Source organism: Hyperoodon ampullatus, assembly GCF_949752795.1.
Source record: "Hyperoodon ampullatus genome assembly, chromosome: 20".
NCBI classification, from domain to species: Eukaryota; Metazoa; Chordata; class Mammalia; order Artiodactyla; family Ziphiidae; genus Hyperoodon; species Hyperoodon ampullatus.
The window spans coordinates 19882352-19903043 of record NC_136933.1 but is presented as its reverse complement, the minus strand read 5'-3'; positions in this window follow the sequence as shown (position 1 = coordinate 19903043).

Below are 20692 nucleotides of genomic sequence, written 5' to 3'. Positions count from 1 at the left end.
GATTTTACAGAGAAGTGTGAGGGGAGCTAAACAAGTATAGTGTTACATAAATCTCAGTGTAATAGTTTTTCAACGCAGAAGGAATGAAAAAGAATTTTAATGCCATAAAAAGGTGGAAGAGAAAGTTCTAATGAAAAACCTTTGGATTTAGTGATGATGTTATTTGTGTCCTTAAGCCTATTTCAATGGACATAGTGGGGAGAATAGCCAGAGGGCAGGAAATAAAAGCAGTTAGAATAGATAGGTCAGTTGAGTTTAGACGTGAGAGGGAAATTGGACTGGTTTACCCGAAGTCAAAACATGAGGAAAACCCCAGTATAAACAAATTCCTCTAAAATTTTACCATTAGAGAGTGGTTTATTCGATTTTACCACTTTTTAAAATGCAAATATGCTTTTAATTTATATCAGGTGATTACATTATGGCAAAGAAACTTGAGCCCCTCCCCCCCCCTTTTTTTTTTTGCGATACGCGGGCCTCTCACTGCTGTGGCCTCTCCCGCTGCGGAGCACAGGCTCCGGACGCGCAGGCTCAGCGGCCATGGCTCACGGGCCCAGCCGCTCCGCGGCATGTGGGATCCTCCCGGACCGGGGCACGAACGCGTGTCCCCTGCATCGGCAGGCGGACTCCCAACCACTGCGCCACCAGGGAAGCCCCCCCCCCACCTTTTTTTTAATAAAACGGAAGTATAAAGGAAATGCAAGAATGCTAAATACCTGACATCATTGCAGAAGAGGTTTCCACCAAAAGACAAATGGTATTTTTAACAAAAGGCGGGTGGGGAGGTGTCCCTGAAAGTACCAACTTCACAAATTTGCCCAAGATCTACAGTTTCAAAAAGGATGCAAATCATAAAATGAAGATCCTTCCTTACAGCCTATAATCTATTGTTTGGTCAACACGAAATTAGTTGGGGAGAAAGACAAGTCAACATATAGGCAGTTAATCTGCTCCAAGTGATAAACAAGATGGTTTAATGTTTAGCTATTGCCCAAGAAGGTTGCAGTCTAACTGAGGTTTAAATTTTATCTTTGCCTTTTTTTCTCTGACAAATTACTTTACATCTCTGTGCTGAGTGTTCTCATCTCTAAAATATGAATAATAATATAGTTACCCTAGAGTAATGCTGTGAGGATTAAATGAGATATGCTGTGCTTGGCACATACTAAGTGCTCCATAAATATTTACTACGATGACAGTGGTGGTGCTATTGAAGATGAGGAAGATAAAAAAGGAATGTGATAATGGTGAATTGGAGTGCTGTGTGACCTTCACCAAGAGTTGAAGGTGTGAGAAGAGAGATGGTCAGAGAAGGTTTTCCAGACAAGGTAGCAGATAAAATGAATTATGACTCTGGATAAGCTGTATTTTCTCTGGACAAGCTGTACAAGCCCCGCAATCCAGGTTCTTCATATTACTGGAATTTAAAATACTAAAAAATTAGGGACTTCCCTGGCGGTCCAGTGGTTAAGATTCCGTGCTTCCACTGCAGGGGGCGTGGGTTCAATCCCTGGTCAGGGAACCAAGATCCTGCATGCCATGCAGTGTGGTCAAAAAATAAAATAAAAACTAAAAAATTAAAGAATGAAACCTGGTTTACAGACCATCTGGTCCAATGGTGTCTAAAATGGGCTCGGGGGAGGCTTTAATTTTGATAACGTGCCTCAGGGTCACTGTAGGGAACAGGAAGTTTTCCTTTTTTTTTCATTCGACACAGCTGTTTTTATCTATTTTATGTATTTGGGTTCCACATAACACTGCTCTATGTTATGGGGTTTTTTTGTTTGTTTGGAAAAAAAGAATGCTTATCATCTCTAAGAGAAGGTTTAGACCTCTTCATTTTTTCAGGTGAAGAAATTTTCTGCATTTGTGCAGAGGACGGGTATTTCTGGGGAAGGACTTTGTTGCTCCCTCGACTCAAATGAATTAACAAGCATTGTAATCCCAAGACTGTACCCTGTGTTCCAATGAATATCAGCACTTCACTTAGAACAGTGCCTTCAAAAGCCTATATACCCAGTAAAAACCATACTCTATGGTGGGCAAGTTCATGACAAGCTGCAACCTTTGCAAGAGGATAAAAGAGCGAATTAGGCGTTCTCTCATAACAAGCCGACTTGACACAGGGTATTGTCTCCACTCCCGGGGCATTGGCACCGTTTGCAGTTTCTAGGCCTTTCTAATTATAGATGTGCTATGTAACATTGCCTCCACCTGCACCTCTAACATAACAATATTCAGCACTTAACGTTATCAAAGACCTTTCCAGCTTGAACTAATTAATTCATACAATTCCAACCACCTGGGACAGATAGTACTATTACCCAGGTTTTACAGACACAGAAAACTTCAAAAGAGGTTTCTCCAAGGTCATATAGCAATTGGAATGAGGCCAGGAGTATATTTTGGAAGTCCTAGGTTTTTTAGTTCATTGGAAGACGACCTTACGCAGTTTAGATTTAGGAGTAATTTGATTTTTTTTTCTTCAGGGTGCTAAACAGATACCCATTTGTTGGATACTAGCTCACTCTCTGGTTTCTGCTGTGGCTTCTCTCCCAGAAGGAATGATTAAACCCTTAGGAATTATTGTGCACGTCATAATTCTTTGGAATAACAGGTAGTTTGGGAGCTCTTAAAGGTGGCTAACACATGCCAGCTGTTTCGTCTCTTTCACTCTTGTCCTTTAATTATACCTACTCTATCTCTTTTCAGTTGAGTGATATTGGAACACAGAGCTCTTGAAATGTAAAATGAAACCTCAGAAAAATCAGCTAGTTATAAAGGCTTCTCTGTTCTTTTCTGGTGACCAACTAACTAATTGAGATTCTTAGAAATCCCATACTCTTCAAAGAAGGTCTTCTAGAGATACCAGCTTTTTCATCATCAGTTTTTTTTTAAAGATTAAAAATAACTTACGTTTCCCTAGTTATGAGAAAGTTAAATCTGAAACAACACTAAGTAGCTCATGGGTGGAAAATCATCATTCCCTTGCAACTTTTGTCCTATTCTAATAGTTGTGGTTTGAAAGAGTCTTATATCCTCATGTATTCACTCATGTTGAAGAGGCAGGAAATCACACACTTAAAAAAAAAGATTATGCAAAATAATGTCCAATTAAAATGAAATCCTAAATGGAGTTCCATGTTGCCTCAGAGACCAGTAGCACCAGAAAAAGAATGGTTCTGAAAACTCTCAGAATATGTAAGTAATTTGGTGAATATGATTAAGAAATTTTTCTAAATAGGGATCTTGGAAGCCTAGGTTCAAAGAACATGTGCATCTTGTTTGTGTATGAGTCAGCATGTAGTAGGATGTGTAACTCAGAGGAAATGGGAGTTTGGAAGAACCATGTGTTGTACTTTCAAGGTTATTTTTAATATCAAGCTGTCAGCCTGGGCCACTCACTTTTTAACAAGGTGCATAAACCTGATTCACCCCAAAGTTTAAAGATCCTTGGTGTCACTCCTCAACACTCTTCTCATTCAGAGAAGCTGAGCTGTTTGACATCTTAGTTTTAGTTCAAGGACAGTCTTCCACGTTGAACCCCAATGTGATAAAAGTTTATGTGAAAAGTTCAGATCTATAGTCTCATACAGTTTTCTGAAACAGTGCAAGAAAGCAGCACCTCAGTGATGATTACAGCATGCAGAGGGCTATCAGGTGTACTCCCCAAATCCTTCAGGGACCCCTGGAGGATCGGATGCCCCCAGCCAGGATGCTTAGACAGCTGGTGAGCGCTCCACACTCATTCCTTCAGTCAGCAAGCCTGGACCAGACTACCGGCCAAGGCACATGAGTGACAGCTGTCTCTTTCCTCATTTCATAATTTAATGAAAGACTGATCCCTGGAGCCCAATGGTCACTGTAGTTTTTGCATAAGAAAATATTCATCAAGGACACAGTTAGGGTGTCACACTTCTCTTTATACCATCCTTCACCATCATCCAAAACTTCCTGAAAGAGTCTATTTAGAGACTAAAACTTTTCCATTCTGGACATAAGCCCAGAACCAAAAAAAAAAAAATTTTTTTTAATGTGGCGTAGTCTATTTGACCAGTTTCAGTTACCCCCTTTTTTTTTCCCCCTATATCCATAAATAAAACCCACCAAAACAGAGCCTTCCATTCTAAGATGTGACACGTCCTCAGGACAGAATGCTTTCTGGGCCAGAGAATGCTTTAAAGTATAAAAACTTAAATATTTTGCAATAAATACTTTACCTGAAAAATATTTTGTTCAGATTTCCTAAAGTAACAGAAAGAAAACATAGGAGGATTTTGTGAAGCGGTTAATTGAAACAGTGGTGGGGTATGGAGATGCTCTTGTTAGCTTTTCCTAGCTCTGGTGTTTATGAACTTGGCGGGAATGGTGTACCAGACCTGAGGCCCTTCACCGGGTGGCTGTGCTCTGGGTTCTGTCGGTAAGACACCGTGAGCACTGAATGCAGAATCGCCCGCAGCGTAAGCCTCGCCTCCCTGCCTACACAGAGTGGGATCTAACAGAGTGACTCCCTGCCTAAGCGCTCACAGGCAGTGTTGCAGGTCTGCTCCTGCGGCTTCCCAGGCGGGCTTCCCAGGGTGCAGCTTGCTTACCCTGCAAAGTGACGGTGGCACAGGATGCCACCAGAGACAGTTTTCTTTGCAGATCAAATCCTAGGTGAATCCAGGCTTTCTCCTCTCCTGTCTTTAGTCCTTCCTCCCTAAGGAAGCAGCCCAGCGAACTCCCTAGACGTCGGTTCGCTGAGGGCTTCACATCTCACCGCTGCTGCGCCGCGTTTTCTGCCTTAGGCTGCTCAGGGTCTTCAGAGAGGCTCTGTGCGTGGGCCTGGGGACGGACTCAGTCCCTGGGAACTGACTGTCCCTCACGTATGTTATCACTTACATCTTCTCAGGTGTTGCTTCACCAATGCCTCCTAAGATGCTAATAAAGAAGGGCTAGAATATCTTCCCTTCTTCTCAGGTAATGGAAAGGCCCTTCAGTAATCAAACAACAGCTTTATTTATTTGGGGTGTAACTTTTATGATGGGAATTTCTGGACAGAAAGGAAGGGAGCTGTGACTGGATGCACCCTTAATCACCTCAAAGACATGGACACCTACTTTTTTAGCGTTCCCCATTGCCTCAGTGCACGCAGGGCCTCACTGTCGGGAGAACTTGTTTCATCATTTTCTATTAATTATCACTTGGAAGCATTACTATCAATGCTAATCTGGAAATTGTATATCAAGTTTGCAAAATCCAATAGAATTTACAGTCTTGGGGTAGCTGTTCCTCTGTGTTCAGTATAGCAGCTGTTACCAAAGAATGTGTATTGACCAAAGACCAAATAAGGAAGGATATGAAGGACATATTAAAACCCAAACAGGGCTTCCCTGGTGGCGCAGTGGTTGAGAGTCCGCCTGCCGATGCAGGGGACATGGGTTCGTGCCCCAGTCCGGGAAGATCCCACATGCCACGGAGCGGCTAGGCCCGTGAGCCATGGATGCCGAGCCTGCGCGTCCGGAACCTGTGCTCCGCAACGGGAGAGGCCACGGCAGTGAGAGGCCCACGTACCGCAAAAAAAAAAAAAAAAAAAAAAAACCCAAACAGCAGAAATAGAACCTTAATCTTCCAGGCTCCTATGTTTAGTTTAAGGTCAGAGTCATTGCGATCTCCTGAAAGGCATGCTGTTCTCTAAATAAGTTCTCTTGGTCCAGGCCGTTGGATGTCATGTAACTGCCAAGGCAGCAGAATTCACTGGAATTTTCCAGCATCAGGTTTCCTTGGAACAGGTTTGCTCATGGCTTCAGTCTTCTAAAGCTGATTACTTTGTCATGGTGGGTGCTGACTGCATGGTAACCCGTTCATATCTTACATGATGTTTCCAATGATTGTACAGTTGGAGGCATAGATAGGGCATACACTTGGCTAAGCTGCTAAGCTATTAGGTTTAATAATCCCTTTTCCTGGTGTTCATTAGATTTAGGTTATATAACTCTTCATCTAGATGGTTTGGTCTGCAGGCCTCTAGGAAAGGAGATGGGTTTATTAATCTCTGTGGACCTCTTCTATCAAAATTTTCATGTGACTTTATGGTACAATGATCTTTGTTAACTACAGTTACCTTTAAAAAGCACTCCAAAGGGATTATGCAACATTTATTCAATAAACATGTTTTAAGTAACAGATAAGTTATTAGTCACTACAACAAAATGTTGAAAAATTCACCTATGTGGAGTTCATAGTCAAATGCAAGAACACAATAAAATAATTAGAAGAAATTAATATCAAAACACAATAAAATAATTAGAATACCTTTGCACTGTGTCTTATAATAGATGTCTATAGAAAATGCTATGGAATCTCCAAAGAATGAGTTGCTAATTAGATCTGTATTGGGACAGTCAGTTGGACAGAATTAATACAATATTATTCACAAGAGTGATGTAGCTACCAAAATTAAGCTAATATGATCTTGGGATCCATTAGTAGAAGTATAACATCTAGAATGTAGAATAGTGAATATAGGTAATAACTACTTTGGACTTACCCAGGTATATACGGAATATTGGGTTCAATTTGGGACCAATGTTAAAAGGATATTAAGAAACTATAAGTTCAGCAGAAAAGACTGTCTACAATGAACAAAATTAGTAATATTTAGCTCAACAGGGAATACCCAGAGAGAACCCCAGGAGAAACATGTGAACAGTCAGCAAATATCTGAAATATTTTTATGGAAATATGTATTATATTTATTCCCTAAGAACTCAAGAGTAAAATAAATAAATGCAAGTATGCTAATTTTGACTAAAGTTAGGAAGTATCTCCCAAGATTCAAAGTTACCTAAAAGATAATATAAGCTGCCTCTTGAGTTGATAAGATTATCATCACAGGATTTAATTGAAGCTGGAATTTTTGTGGAGAATATTGCGAATGCACACAAGCATCAGCTGGGTAGTAAACTGAGTGATCTTTTTGGTCTCTCCCAAATCTTAAGTTTTATGATTTGGAGTTGTGGTTGTAATGTTAGACATTATTTCCAAAACATAACAATTAAAGTAGATGAGTGTTCTTTTAATCTGTGCCTTTCGATTGTCTTATGACCAGTGCACGACAGTAGTGGGTAATAAATGAATCACTTAGCAAGTGACAGTTTTTACATTTATACCAAGCTCTTGGTAGTTAATAATAAAGGTCATTCTCTACCACCCGGGGAATCTTACGATTCAAAACCACTGGGGGAAATCTACACCAAGAAATAAACAAACAAATAAAGTCACCGTGTTAATGTAGAGTGAAGGCTAGAGTTAAGACTAGGAGAGAAGAAGCATCAGGAAGACGCAAATCATCAGGCAAAAGGTCCATGAAAATCCCTCAGCAAGAACGGGAGTAAAGCTGACACTTAACGTGGTGTTTAAGCAAGTGCCAGTTGCTGTTCTTGGTGCTTCATCTCTGCTTATCAATCCTCTCAACAGCCTTCTGAGCTAGGCTTTATAAAAATTATTCCCTTTTGATGAATGAAGAGACATAGACACAAAGAGGTTGAGTAATAATGCCTAAGATCACACAGCTAGCAGGCATTGAGCTGGGATTTGAACCCAAGCGCCCCAGCTCTAGAATTCACACTCTTAACACCTAACACCTATGTGTCTAAGCTCAGGAGAAAGAAATGAGTCATAGAGGAAAGAAGTCCGTGTGTAAAGAAAACAACTAAAGAAAAATGAACTAACAAGTTCAATTCTCTAAACTCTACTTTTTAAAAAAGGTTAAGTAACCATTATACATGAATTTTTTATTTAAAATTAGGAAAAATGGCGACTTCCCTGGTGGCGCAGTGGTTGGGAATCCACCTGCCAATGCAGGGAACACGGGTTTGAGCCGTGGTCCGGGATGATGCCACATGCCGCAGAGCAAATAAACCCATGCGCCACAACTATTGAGCCTGAGCTCTAGAGCCCGTGAGCCACAACTACTGAAGGCCACATGCCTAGAGCCCATGCTCTGCAGGAAAAGAAGCCACCGCAATGAGAAGCCGGCACACTGCAATGAAGAGTAGCCCCTGCTCACCACAACTAGAGAAAGCCCACACGCAGCAACAAAGATGCAACACAGCCATAAATAAACAAACAAATAAATAAAATTAGGAAAAATGGAAATAGTTTCTTAATACATTTCTAATTCTCCTCGTTAGAAATCATTTTAACAAACTGACTTTTGAATGTCTTTTAGCCACACGGCATTTGTGCCTGTGGATCTGACCTAACCCCCCAATGATAAAAGCTGGAAAGGATCCCCTTTGCAACCATGTACAGGGACAAAGGGAAGAAAGCATGTCTTTTCAATCATTGTTTCTGTATCAAAGCCCAAACTCGGGCAGGATGAAGGAGCAATTAGGCTCAGAGCAATTAGAAAATACTGTCTTTCACCTGGTTGATGGAGGCGAGCAGTGGAAGAATATTTACAATTTCAAAATGATGTTCCACCATGGAAGCATTCATCTGCACCCGATGCTATAGGCCAAGATTACCTAATGCTCAGTCCTTTCTCTGGATCCTAGAAATTTCTCTCCCCCTAATTTGATAGAGTTGAGTGGGGCAAGAGGTTACAAATATTCTTTATTATGCCTTAATCCACGCTGCTATGCAGGAACTTCAGCTTCTGGCTTCTGCCTACCTGGCAGGATGTATCCTTGAACCTGAGGGTAGGAGCTGACTGAGTCTTATCTTAACCAGTTGCCTTTGATATGTTACAGGTTAACTTCACAGAATGAAGCACATGATACACCAATGTATTGTCAGTACTCATAGAGACATCACAAAATTTTGACTTTGGTAGATGGGACCTTTCAAGCAATTTTTAAGAGTTTGTTAATTGAAATCCTGTGGGCTGTATCCTAATCAAACCCCACCCAGAGCCACTGCAGCAATGGGCAAATGAAAGTCCAGAGTAAAGATCCAGTTGTTGCCTGCTAATTCAAGTCCAAACGCCCAATCTGTGTTACATTATGAAGGAAGGTGGAGAACTAGCCCACAGGGAATCTCAAAAACATCTAAAGGCATCTGTGGGCCTGAAGCATGTGTCATTTATTTATACAACTTGTATTTTAGAATGTGGAAAACCATAAAATCTGACAGAAAACCCCTAATAAGAGTCAAAGCCAAGAATTTGTGGTCAGTAAGGGGCACCGTGTGGGAGAAAAGGGAGAGAATGATTCCACTCCCTCCTCCTCCGGATTCTGACTCACAAATTCAAAGCAATCAGAGGCAACCATTACTCAACAGAAGGCATATTCATTGCATGTTAATTATTCAATATTCTCTCCCAAATGTTCCACTGAGGCACTGCATACAATGCCATGGGTAAAGTGTAATATTACCATCAATTCCATATTTAGCAAAGGTATTCCGATGCATGCTAAAGTTTGGGGAAAATATGCTGCAGAAGGGTTACTGTCTTACCTGTCTGACTATATGATGTAAGTTGATTTATTTATTAATATGTTGAACAAATCTCCAGAAACTATGTCAAAGATAACCATTTTATTTGCAGTCATTCAATTTGTTTGTCTGTCTGCTTATTGGGCTACATAATGAACATGAATCAAATTTTTAAAACACAGAGACTTCCCTGGTGGGGCTGTGGCTGGGAATCCACCTGCCAATGCAGGGGACACAGGTTCGATCCCTGATCTGGGAGGATCCCACATGCCGCGGAGCAACTAAGCCTGTGTGCTACAACTACTGAGCCTGCGTTCTAGGGCCCACGTGCCGCAGCTGCTGAATCCATGTGCTGCAACTGCTAAAGCCCACGTGCCTTGAGCCCGGGCTCAGCAACAAGAGAAGCCACCACAATGAGAAGCCTGCGCACCGCAACAAAGAGCAGCACCCCCGCTCGCTGCAACTAGAGAAGGCCTGCGCACAGCAACAAAGACCCAACACAGCCAAAAGGAAATTAAAAAAAAAAAATTAGATAACAAAAAAATTTTTTTTTTATTTTCCTTCTTTATTCTTTTAGCAATATTGCAATCCTGACACTTGATCTCTGCAAACAATTATCTGGTTTCTTCAATTCTCCTTTTAATATTCTTTAAAGGAGTTGAAACATTTAAAATAGCCCTTTGGTCTGTGCCAAAACATTCCCAGCTGTCTCAAAATATGAACCAAATTATACCAAGGGGCTTATCTTTTTAAAATAAAGTTTTACAGGAGTGATTCTAAATTCCCTAACTTAGAATTCATGGCCTGCAATATTCTGCTTTTTTTCAGAGATATCTCCCTTAACTGAGCTTTCAGCTCAATAGATTATGTTGTTTTTAGTTTCCTGTATCTTTGTGGTGTATTTCTCCTTCCATGACCTCATGAAGGCCATTACCCATGCTAGCCTTTTGACTTGTTTGCAACCCATATATCAAGGTTTCACCATGCCACTGAGATGCCCTGAACTCTTTTTTTAAAATAAATTTATTTATTTATTTATCTTCTTTTTTTTTTTTTGGCTGCACTGTGTCTTCGTTGCTGCATGCGGGCTTTATCTAGGTGCGGCGAGCAGGGGGCTACTCTTTGTTGCGGTGCACAGGCTTCTCATTGCAGTGTCTTCTCTTGTTGCGGAGCATGGGCTCTAGGCGTGTGGGCTTCAGTAGCTGTGGCGTGCAGCCTCGGTAGTTGTGGCTCGCAGGCTCTAGAATGCAGGCTCAGTAGTTGTGACGCACGGACTTCGTTGCTCCGTGGCATGGGAGATCTTCCCGTACCAGGGCTCAAACCTGTGTCCCCTGCATTGGCAGGCAGATTCGTAACCACTGCGCCACTAGGGAAGTCCCCTGCCCTGATATCTTAATGATGCTATTTCTTATTTGTAAGTGGGCATATTTTATCTTCTTGAACTTTACAACCACCCTCTGAGATAAAAGGTGTGAGCATCATTACCACGTGTTACAAATGAGGAAATTGAGGCTTAGGGGGCTTAATCCTTCTTCTGAACTATTCTGTACTAACAAGCTTCTCCACTCACTTGGCACTCACTCTTTACTACCTCCTAATGTTATCTTTTTATGTGTGTATGACTTGTTATGACAGCCTAACCTCCTTAAAAGCAGATGGTTTATCTGTTTCTTGTATTGCCCCCCTGTGACTTGAACAGGAAAGGAACTCAGTAAATATTAGTTGTTTGATGAGTTACAATTAGAGAATCATAAAACTTTGAGCAAAAAGGGAGCCTTATAGATCACTTAATGAGTGCTTGTGTCTCTTGGAACTTCCCTGGTGGCACAGTGGTTAAGATTCTGCACTCGCAATGCCAAGGGCCCAGGTTTTTTTTTTTTTTTTTTTTTTTCGGTACATGGGCCTCTCACTGTTGTGGCGTCTCCTATTGCGGAGCACAGGCTCCGGACGCGCAAATTCAGCTGCCACAGCTCATGGGCCAGCCGCTCCGTGGCATGTGGGATCTTCCCGGACTGGGGCATGAACCCGTGTCCCCTGCATCGGCAGGTGGACTCTCAACCACTATGCCACCAGGGAAGCCCAGGGCCCAGGTTTGACCCTTGGTCAAGGAACTAGAGCCCAGATGCATGCCTCAACTAAGGAGCCTGCCTGCCACAACTAAGGAGCCCCTGAACCACAACTAAGGAGTCCACCTGCTGCCTGCCACCACTAAAAGAGCCCACATGCTGCAACTAAGGAGCCCGGCTTCCACAACTAAGACCTGACGCAACTAAATAAAAATAAATAGATAGGGGGCTTCCCTGGTGGCGCAGTGGTTGAGAGTCCACCTGCCGATGCAGGGGACACAGGTTCGTGCCCCGGTCTGGGAAGATCCCACATGCCGTGGAGCGGCTGGGCCGTGAGCCATGGCCGCTGAGCCTGCGCATCCGGAGCCTGTGCTCCCCAACAGGAGAGGCCACAGCAGTGAGAGGCCTGCATACTGCAAAAATAAATAAATAAATATATATATATATATATATATATATATTTTTTTTTTTTTAAATGGGTACTTGTGTTTCTCAAAAGATTTGAGGTTTGTATAGCCCAGCAGGTAATAGGTACAGTGCCATTCATCTTCATTAGAAGAGTTGAGATAAAAATTACTTTAGTTTTAGATAAGTGCTGATATATAATGGTGTAGATTGTAAAATTTAAACATGTTTTAAGTGAAACATGAAAAAAGTTTTTAAGATGAAACATGAAACAAGTTTTTAAGATGAAACATGAGGGACTTCCCTGGTGATCCAGTGGTTAAGACTCCATGCTTCCAATACAGGGGGCATGGGTTCGATCCCTGATCCCACAGGCTGTGCGGCCAAAAAAAAAAAAGGATGAAACATGAAACTATCAAACCGAACTTGGGTTTGCTTGCCTGCTGCACAACAAAGGCAATCTACCAACACCAGATTGTGGCAAAGGAAAGTACAGCACTTATTTGCAGGCCACCAAGCAAGGAGAATGGGCTGCTCATGCTCAGAAGACCCAAACTCCTTCATGGCATATAGATATAAATATATAAATATATATAAATATATATTTTTTAATATATATTTATATATATATATATATATGATATATGTTTTTTGGCCACACCACGCAGCATGCAGGGTCCTAGTTCCCCAACCAGGGATCAGACCTGTGCCCCCTGCAGTGGAAGTGTGGAATCTCAACCACTGGACTGCCAGGGAAGTCCTGGCAATGGCTTTTATGGGAGGGGTTTTTTTTCTTTTTTCTTTATTTATTTATTTATTTATTTTTGCTGTGTTGGGTCTTCATTTCTGTGCGAGGGCTTTCTCTAGTTGCGGCAAGCGGGGGCCACTCTTCATCGCAGTGTGCGGGCCTCTCACTGTTGCGGCCTCTCTTGTTGCCGAGCACAGGCTCCAGACGCGCAGGTTCAGTAGCTGTGGCTCACGGGCCCTGTTGCTCCGCGGCATGTGGGATCTTCCCAGACCAGGGCTCGAACCCGTGTCCCCTGCATTGGCAGGCGGATTCTTAACCACTGCGCCACCAGGGAAGCCCTATGGGAGGGTTTTTAAAAGGCAACATTTGGAGTGACGGGTTGCAGCTCATGGACTTTCTTCTGATTGGCTTCTGGTGAGGCAACAAGGTGGTGTTTCAGGAATCTTAATCATCAACCTTTTGGTTCTAACCAGTCTGGGGTCTACGTGCTTGTTGTCAGCATGTAGTCACCATTCGCCACCTGGAGGGGGTGTGGTCTTAGTTTCTGCAGAATAAGTCAAAGATAAGTGTCATATTGTTATGTATTATCCCTTGAGGAGGGACTAGAACTCTGTTTTACCTGCTGACTATTGTTTAAGCTAACATTACTTTTCTTGCTTAACTACTTTTCCTTCGTTTCTGCATTTCCTCACTTCCCTAATTAATAACTGTTTGAGTCTGTTCTTTGGAACTCAGGGAAGGCCTAGGAAACTAAAGCCTCTTTCTACAAACAAGAAGTGGGGGACTTGGAAGGGCTTTTGTACCTGGGAGGGCCCCTCAGGGTCCTGCTTTGTTTCAAAACTTCAAAGAATCTTCAGAGATATATCAGAATTATAATTGGATGCTTCAGGCTACCCCAAACTTCTGGGGTAATTTTTTTTTTTTTTTCTCTTCTGCAGTTGGTGCTATCTATTGAAAAAGTTGAGAAGCATAAATTGCAATGCTAGTTAAGGCCTGGAGAGGCTAAGCAAATTGCCTGAAATCACACATTAATTCAATCAATATTGATTCAGCATTTGCTACTAATTGTGCAAACACCAGGGCTAAAACAATGAGCAAAACACATAAGGCCACTGGCCTTATAAAGTTTGTATGCAAGTGGGGGTGAGGAGAGGAGAGAGTTGTTAAGTTAATATTCAACATGTGTAACCCGTATAAACCAGCCACCATCTTGGTGAGTCTAGAAGAACATATTAGAATAAGATATGCTATCTTCTAAAATGGGTTCATGTTTATTATTTTTCATGATAAACTACTCTTTATAATCTTAAGTGTAGAGAGAACTGAATTAATGGAAAAAATAAGATTAATATTATAAAAGTGATCATTATAAATTTAGCTTTGACAATTTTCTTAAAGATTCTAATTTATAAGAAATAAATTATTTCACATTAAGAGTAAAAGCATAGGCCTAAATTATTATAATTCCAAATTATTCCTAAATTATATAAATATTCCCAAATTAAATTCCTAAATTATTAAAATTCCAAGTATTTCATTTAGTTTTGTGGTGGACAGAGATGGAATAGTTAATCAATGTTTTAGGTTTAATAATGGCCCCCCAAGATGTCCATGTTGTAATCCTCAGAACATATGAATTTACCTTATATAGGAAGAAACTTTGCAGATGTGATTGAGGTAAGGATTTGGGGATGAGGAAATTACCTTGAATTATCCCAATAGGCCCTAAATGCAACTGCAAGAGTCCTTACAAGAAGGAGGCAGAGGAACATTGAACTTCAGTAGAGGAGAAGTCCATGCCACTGAGATTAGAGTGATGGGGCAAGGACACGAGGAATGCAGGCATGGAAAGGAATCTCTCCTGGAGCCTCCAGATGGAACCCGCCCCGCTGACACATTGACTTTAGCTCCTTAAGACTTATTTTGCACTTCTGCCCTTCAGGCTGTTAGAGAATAAATTTGTGTTGTTTTAAGCCCTTCAGTTTGTGATAGTTTGTTACAGCAGCACCAGAAAACTAATACAATCAATAGAATGATGAAATCAAAGAAGAAAGTTTGCATTTCAAATAATTCAAAGCTGTATGTTCTTCTGCTAACATAAAGAGGAGATTGATATGGTGAATAAAAATGCTGAATAAAGATTATAGGTATTAAAGTGAGTATATACATTTATAAAACCCTAGTAATCTATGTTACAAATTTCCCTTTTGAGGCCTGCAGTACAGTAATTAGTCTTCCTCTCTTTCAAGTTACAAGTCCCTGCCTTTTAAATCTTAGTTATAGCTTTTGTGAAGTCTTGCCTATGTTCCAGCTCTAAGACCAAGATACCTGGGCCCAAGGGTTACATAAATTTAGATGACCACTTTTTGCATAATGTTTTATTTTGATCTAATTCCAAACTTATAGAATAGTGGCAAGAATAATACAAGAAACTTCTGTAATCCTTTACCCACATTCACCAGTTACACTTTGCACCATTTACACACATGCTCTCCCTCTCTCTCTCTACACACACACACACACACACACACACACACACTAGATTTCTGAAAAATTTGAAAGAGTTGGAGACATTTTTTTCTCTTTACCCCAAATACTCATGTATATTTCCTAAGAATACGGATATTTTCTTGCATAACCACAGTATTAATTTCAAAAAACAATTAAACTTTTATAAAATTATCTAACCCCAAAATCCATATTCAAATGTTGACAATTGTCCCCCAAATATCTTATTATCACTATTTTTTTCTCCCAGTCAAGGATCCAATCCAGTAACACTCATTGCATTTAGGTGTCATATCTTTTTAGACTTCTTTCCTGTGAAGTTCCTCAGCCTTTCTTTGTCTTCCCAGTCTTTGACACTTCTGAAGAGTGCAGATTAATTATTGTGTAGAATATCCCTCAGACTGAAGAAAGAGAAAAAGGAAATGCTTTCTACTGTGCCAACTAATAAATATTGAGGGAATGGTGGAATTAGAAAATCATCATGCTGTGAATGAAAGTGGGGTGAGAAAAGGATACTTACAGAGTCTCCAAGTTTCTCCCCACAACTTTCTTATTCATTTAAGAGGCAAAAAAAAATAATAACTTGACTGTGGAGAAACCTCCTATACATAACCCTAAGCAGGTGTTCAAAATGATCATCACCAACACTGACATAAACTGACATCAAAGTACTCCTGATTTGATGCCCTGAGATGCACTTTTTGATGTACTTTGTGCCATGTGTCTCACAAGCATGCAGAACTGAACTAGAAAGAAACCTCAGACAAACCCAGTCTTTTTTTTCTTTCATATATATCAGTGTGGACTCATACTTGGCGTCTACCTTCTTTCTTTCACTCAGCATAATGTCTGAGATTCATCCCTGGTATGGGAAGTATCAGTAGTTCTTTCCTTCTGGATAATTTCCCACTGTTTGAATATAGCACAATTTGCTTTTCCATTCATCTGTTAATGAGCATTGGGGTTATTTTCAGTTTTTGATGCCTGTGAATATTCTCATGCCTTTTTGTAGATGTATATTTTCTTCCCTCTTTGGTAAATATTTAGGAGTAGAATTTCTGAGTCATAAGGTAGATGTATGTTTAACTTTATAAGAAATTGCTGCAATGTATGGGAGTTTCATTTCTTCCACATCTTGGCCAATATTTGGTATTTTCAGTATTTTTCATTTTAGCCATTCTAGTTGGGTATGGAGTAGTATCTCATCATAGTTTTTTTTTTTTTTTTTTTTTTTTTTGCTGCACGGCTTGCAGGATCTTAGTTCCCTGACCAGGGATTGAACTGGGCCCACAGCAGTGAGAGCACTGAGTCCTAATCACTGGACTGCCAGGGAATTCCCTCATTGTAGTTTTAATTTGTGTTTCCCTGTTGACTAATAATACTGAGTTGTTTATTGTATGCTTATTGGACGTTCATAAAGCTTCTTTTGCCATGTGTCTCAAAGTTTTTTATCACCTTTTCTTCTTGGATTGGTATCTTTTATTATTGGGTTATAGCAGTTATTTTTTCATTCTGGGTACAAGTCCATTTTCCAGTCTGTGATTTCCTATTCACTTTCTTAAGTGATTTTTGATGAGAAGTTTTTTAATTTTGAGGAAGTTTATCAATTTTTTTCTTCTATGGTTGTTTCTCTCTCTCCGTTCTATCTAAGAAATCTTTGCCTTTTTCCCAGGTTTTGACAATATACTGATATTTTTCCTTTAGACTCTCTAGAGTTTTAGCCTTTACATTTAGGTCTATGATTTATCTTGAATTAATGAGGTAGAGGTCACATTTCTTTTGTTTCCACGTGAATATCCAGTTTTCCAGCATAATTTATTAAAGACTTTTGTTTCCTCATTGAATTGCTTTGGTACCTTTGTTACCTTTGTTTGAAATCTAGAAGTGTGATAACTCCAGCTTTGCTGTTTTATCTTAGGATTGCTTTTGTTTTTCCAGGTCTTTTGTGGTTCCATAGAAATTTTAGGATTGTTTCTTCTATTTCTGTGAGTTGGCATCTTTGCCCAAAATGAAATAAACATATAGGTGTTGGCCTATTTCTGCTCTTTAGTCTGTTCCATTGATCTACGTGTCTATTCTGTTGCCAGTATTATACATCTTGATTACTATAATTTTATATTTTAGGTCAGAAACTACATTTTATACTTTGTTTTATATTTTGTACAGTGGATATTTTAGAGTATCAGCACATGCTAAAGCACAAAGAGAACATAACATCCATTTAGTAAATATCTTTGGATTAGCTATAATAAAAAGCAAATGACACACCTTAAAGTTACAAACATTATATCAATTATATCTCAATAAAGCTGGGGAAAAAAAAGAAAATAACTATTATATGTATCCATGTATTTTTTCCATTATAATTGGCCCCTCTTAAATATTTACCACATCAAATATATAATGAACATAAAATAAAACTATTTTATTTAAATCCACTTTATAGAAGATAAGACATCGTACACTCAAACCAAAGAGGGTTCTCATAAGAACCTGGATAAATATGTGATAAGTATCCTGTAAAAAGGCACTGAGGCTGCTTAGAAGGATTCTATAAATCACAAGCTCAGGTTTAAACCAGTTTTAAGTAAATCTTGATAAAGGGCCTTCTCAATTAAATAAAACTATTTAGTTCTTCCCCAAAGAAGTAAAAAATATACCTGAAGCCTTTAACTTCAGGGCTCTCTGAAGGCTCCATTCTTCACTGTTTGCATAACTTCCTTTTAAAACAATTGAAATCATGTCTGGAAGCATGCAAATTGGTCCTGTTTCCTATTTTAATATTTTCGTAAGTAGATAGAGTTCATTTACAGTTCAGTATCATTAATAATGAGAGTATAGACAAGATGAAAAAATAAAGATCTAAGTTCTCAGATTCCATTTTTGAAGTAAGAAGAAAGAAATATATTTGCCAATCACAGAGTAAGCCTAAATATCTTTCAAAACTATTGAACCTACTGAAAGCTTTTCCTAAGGACAACCCAGGCAGGAATCAATACAAAGCAGTAAAGTGACTGCTTTGTTAGCCTTCCAAAAAGTGCTGTAGAAAATGAATATTTAATGATAGACAAACCAATATGCTGAATGGAAGGAATAATGGCTTGCATAGAAGGATATTGTTACACTGGAGGATCAAGTGAATTACAATTAGTCTAATGATGAAACTTTTAAGTCTTTGCTTTATGGCTGTTGTCCTGAAATACTAGTCATGAGTCTGTTATAAATCCTACTTTCATGGTCCACAGAGCTTTACCACATGCATACAGATAATTCATCCTTCTAATTATCTACAATGGGTCCATGAACTTAAGATTGAATTTACCTATTTCTTTTCCTTGGCTTAGCATTTTTACCTGATAAGACAGAAGGCATATCAACAGTCTACTATGTTTTTAAAAAGCCATTCCAAAGATCTCTTAGTTTCCGGTTCACCTTGGTCTCTCAAAGATAAGGAATAATTCCATCCAGCAGCAACAAAGATGTCTGACAGGTCAGGCTTACCTGGGAAGAGTCAACCTACAAGAAGGTTTGAAATCAAACTAATTGGGAAAATGTCCCCCTTTTAAAGCAATGGATTTGTTAGTCCATTTCCAGAGAGATGAAATGGGCAGTCCTTTTATTCCATGAGGATTTTTTTGCTGGAGGTACTAAACTTTTCCTGAGAGGGAGCCACTTGATTTTCTCAAAGCCTTAGAATTGTTGGGGTCCACTGGGTGTGTCTGTGCAAGTTATTGAGTCAGAGAATGAAGAGGGAGATGACTGTGTGTGTGTGTGTGTGTGTGTGTGTGTGTGTGTGTGTGTGTGGTGGGGAGGTGGTTATAGAAAAGTCTCTCTTTTGAATCCCAGAATATGTTTACTATATAATTTTTATTTTTACCTCCCTAAATAAACTCTTTTTGGATATGGTTCTATTTTCTCCTTTCCAGTTCTATATTCAAAAATTCATTGTTTCGACTTACTGGGATAGTCTTGAGATCTTCAGTTCTTAATGAATGGGGTTATTGACAAGAGATGGAAGGCCCAAAATTTGGGGGCAAGTTAAAGCAATCAGCTAATAGAAGTCATCTAAACTCTTCTTAAGACACTGTCATTTTGGAACAACTAAGCAAACTGTATAACCTAGAGTAAATTATTTGACTACTCTGTGCCTCAAATTCTTCATCCATAAAATGTAACTTAAAAACAGTACCAAGCACATAGGGTTGTTGCAAAGATCAAATAAAATTATTACATGGGAAAATACTTAGAACAATGCCTAGCACATAGCAAGTATTCTACAAATGTTACACATCATTATTATAATTTCATTTTCTTTAAAAAAAAAAGAAATCTAATGAACCGTCTTGTGCCATTTATATCAGTCAAAGTCCTTTTCTGATCTAGATCAATTATATTCATACATTTCTATATAATTTTGTAATATAATCATGGGTTCAAGTTGTTTTATTTTACTTTATTTCATGTAAATGTATTTACTATTACATCCTCCACTTGTCATTTTAATTTGCATATGACAATATATCGCGGTTTACTTACTTATTTAAATATTTTGGGGCATTTGAACTGATGCTAATTTTCCCTATTGTAGGTAATGCTATTGTAGGTCATGCCGCTCTGACAATTTCAATGTAAGTTAGTTTTCCTCTCTCGAAGAGAAAGAATGCATAATGGGTCAAATAGCATGTTACAGATTATCCTCCAGAAAGATCTAACCATTTTACCATGCATTTCTACCATTAATGTATAAAGTATACCTTCTGCCTCTCCCCAGAGACTAGTCAAGATAGGGTTTTACAATTTTTAAATTTCTTCCAGTTTAATATGTCTGTGAGGGAGACATGAAGTTGGCTGGATTTGCCTTTTCTTTTTCACTTTTAATACAACTGTGATTTTTTTTAAAAAAACATGATGATTTAGTCTACGTTTTCTTGACTGTATACTTTTTGACCATTTATCAAGTGGAAAGTAGTTATTGACTTACATAATCATTTATTTCCTCATATATTTTTGGGAGAAATCTATAATCAGGTTATGTTTATAACATATCTATTCTATATTAGAAATTTTCTCTTATAATACTTTAATTTTATATTTTGTTACATGAAATTAAAAGTTTTAAAAGCATATTTAATTAACCTATTTTGTTCCTGGTAACAACCTTCATTTTTCCAGTGATTAGAAGTACATGTTCTCTCCACATCTGGGCTAAATAAGCTACTCTTCAGTTTTTAAAAAATTCTTTTACTCTTTGATACAGCTGGAATTTATTGTAGTGTTTGGGTCTCATGCGTTTATCTAAGTTGATTCTTTCCAACTTGTTAGCCAACTATTTGAAAGACAATGTATTAAGAGGTTATCCCTTGCCCAATATTTGTTTTGTCTCTGTTATAGGTCAGGTTCATATTTCAAACTACATTAACTTAATACCATATGATTTTGATCACTGTGGCAGTGAGTTCAGTTTTCCAAATCTCCTGGGCTGAATCCCCCCTTATTACCTGTGAAAATGTTGATATTGTCATTCATTTATTTTTCACTACTAGTT